General features: G+C 34.6%; 1 long non-coding RNA gene across 1 annotated transcript; it reads right to left on the reverse strand.

The window, feature by feature from the left end:
• Nucleotides 1–871: 871 nt before the first annotated feature.
• On the reverse strand, nt 872–2,225 carry LOC109535346. Its single transcript, XR_002171704.2, has 2 exons — nt 1,576–2,225; nt 872–1,201 (listed from the first exon to the last, which is right to left on the reverse strand). It is a non-coding gene; the product is annotated as an uncharacterized LOC109535346 (long non-coding RNA).
• Between the last annotated feature and the right edge of the window lie 782 nt (nt 2,226–3,007).

The following is a 3,007-nucleotide window of genomic DNA, read 5'->3' on the forward strand; positions in this document are numbered from 1 at the left end:
CGATAATATTAATTTGAAGAAACCCGCTTTGAATCAGAAAACGCTCTGCTACCTTTAAAAACAGAATAATTTGCATCTTCAGCAAGTAGAGTTTGTAAAATTCTGTTGATGTTATCATTCATGAAAACAATAAGGAAAAAAATGTTTTGCAGACCAATGATATGCATTGTCCATTGTCAGCCACTAAATTCGGCTCGAAAACAGGGTGACCAGATGTGGCGATTTTTTGCTTATGTTGGCGACAATGTTTTTTGAATAGGCGACTGGCGATTTTTTTGGTCCCTTCTTTTGGTTTTGTGATTTTGGAGTGTTCTATTAGCCAGATAAAAAAATAGCAGTATAAGCTTAAAGATATCAACGCTAGTATCTGAAAGCTGAAGCTTGAATTATAATCCGAAGCATATTCGAACCTTATACTTAAACCCTTCGGGTAAGTAAATGATATATGATTTTAGATAATCGAATAATCGAGAGATATACCCGCTAAAAGATATGTTTATCACGTTATTTAAGACAAATTCTTTCAATTCCTCTTTAGGGATAAAGATGCATTTCTATGCACATAATATATGCTGTTAGAATTTTATCATATATTATATATGCTGTTAGAATCATATTGCTGCCCAGGTAGCATACTACGTCTTATGGACGTCTAAACGACGACATGAGATTCGGCCAGAATACGTCAGATAGCTGATCATTTGGACGTCCAAATGACCGCTACATGACACATCTGCCAGACGTATGTTTAATGACGTCGGCTAGACGTCTGCTTATTGACGTCACTTAAACGTCGGTTTTAGGGGTCTGTACATGGTCAGCACAATTAATTCATATTGAGGGAATGTTTTGGTTACAATAAGACACTATAGAATCTTAAATCGTATTTTATTGACAGGAAGGAAGCAAATATGGTTACAATTTTAATTAATTAAAAGTAGTTCTGACCAGCCACAAAATTAATTATAAAAAAGCGGAGGACAGATAAAAAAACTACTATTCCTACGAACCCGTAAGAATAGTGGGTGCCCAAAAGGCCTCCAATTGCTGTCAGCTTGGACTCCGTGAGTAAGAGCCTTTCTACACGCTTTCCTCTCCTTAATCGGAGGCCACAGTACCTCTTGCTTGAGTGCTTGAGTGGTGTGCGCCAGTTCTGCCAGAGTTCCAGAGTACTGCCCGCTAGTTCGTCTAACTGTACCACCTGATGCATTACAAGTATATCACAGTTTCACACCTGATAATTGGAACGTAATACTATTTATATAACATTGACAATTAAAAACCTGTGTTCTATTCTTTTATAACAAAATCATGCTTTTTGTTCTTCAAAAGTTGGGTTACTTTTGTGGCTCCAAAACCAGCCAGATCTTGTTTTTAAAAAGAAAGTTGGGACGCAAACAACGGTATATACCTACATATACGTATATTCGGAATTCGGAATATACGTATTGTCTCGGCACATGGTTCTGAATAGACCACACACTGTTACTTATAAGCATTCCACTATTTATCCCAGACCACAATATAAAAGCTAGGTACAACTATAAATACAATGTATAAATAAGTGGTACTTACCTTTGTGTTAAAAGTTTCGTATAATAATGAACTAACAGCCCATTAACAAATCACATGAAACAAGACAAGTACAAAGTACAAGTTCGGAATACCAGTCACGCCAAAGTGCCGGGGTTCCGCGTTTTTAACCTAACTAAAATCCAATAAACTTGGCGCGAACAAATTGACAAGAAGTACATATAGAATGACATAATAGACAATCACACCATTAATTTTACCTTAGACAGAGGGACAGACGAGATTTATTCTTAATTTTTCTAATCATAGAGATTGATTGTAATTTATCTAATCTTTAAAGATTGTATTTTATATTATCAAATAAAGCATGTTGGTCTTCCTGGTTTATTCCTTTCGCTTTTGCTTTTGGAAACAAGAAATAAATGAATTTTGTGTCCTGACTATAGAGTGTTGGGAGCATTCATCCTAATGCAATTGTGACAGACAGGCAATTAAAAAATAAATTACTAAAAATTTAAAATTATTATAAAGAGACATTTAAAGTTAGATAAAAAAATTCTCCAAATAAGACGCGACGTCATTTAATGAACATAAGGACGTCTGAAATAAAGCTTATTTTAGTGACCATTTTAGTTAAAAATTGACCACCCTTGGCGGTCTATTGGACGTCCATATACAGGGTGGTTTTTTTTTATTTTAGAGGAAAAACCGTTTCAAATAAGAAGTTAATATCTGGGAGGGGGAAGTTTATTCGTGTCAGAAAAACAACGCCTACTGCTACCTTGTAGGCTAGGCAAGGGCCAACTTGAGAATTTCAAAGGGTAACCACAACATTTTATTGGAGATTCGAATGGTACGTCAAAAACTGAGACTAATCTATCCAAAATATTTTCTTCTATTTTGACCGGTGGCGCTGCAATTCATCAATTATCTTTTTTTTTGCTTCAGATCTGCTAAACTATCTATTATTAAATTGAAGCGCTGAAAATTTTAGTGTGACCAATAACATCTATTAATGCCAGAGGAATATTCGGTCTGAAAATTGTTTGAGGATGAAAATCAAATATGTACCTCCAAATCAACAAAACATCTATGTGTTTATTAGAAGTATAGCATCCGTAGTTTGAAAATTCGCATTGTCAATACGTGACATTTCGAAATGTATTTTGAATATGAAGCTGTCAAAGTCATTTAAAATTTCCCTCAGCTCGATGTAGGAGCGCTGATAAAAGCGTAGAAATTTCAAATTGTTGACTTTGACATTTATTAATTTCGTTCTGAGTTAGAACCACCATTCGACTTTGATTTAAATATGCTACTATAATTTTTTATATGGGCGCATTAACTGTGCAAAAAAAAATTAAAATTATTTTTGTATACGGAGAAGCCGGCCGATATACTTTCAATAAACAAACAGATGTTTTGTTGATTTGGAGGTACATATCTGATTTTCATCATCAAACAATTTTTGGAC

Source organism: Dendroctonus ponderosae, unplaced genomic scaffold, assembly GCF_020466585.1.
Source record: "Dendroctonus ponderosae isolate FM_Combo_2020 unplaced genomic scaffold, Dpon_F_20191213v2 Dpon_F_20191213_11, whole genome shotgun sequence".
Classification (NCBI taxonomy): domain Eukaryota; kingdom Metazoa; phylum Arthropoda; class Insecta; order Coleoptera; family Curculionidae; genus Dendroctonus; species Dendroctonus ponderosae.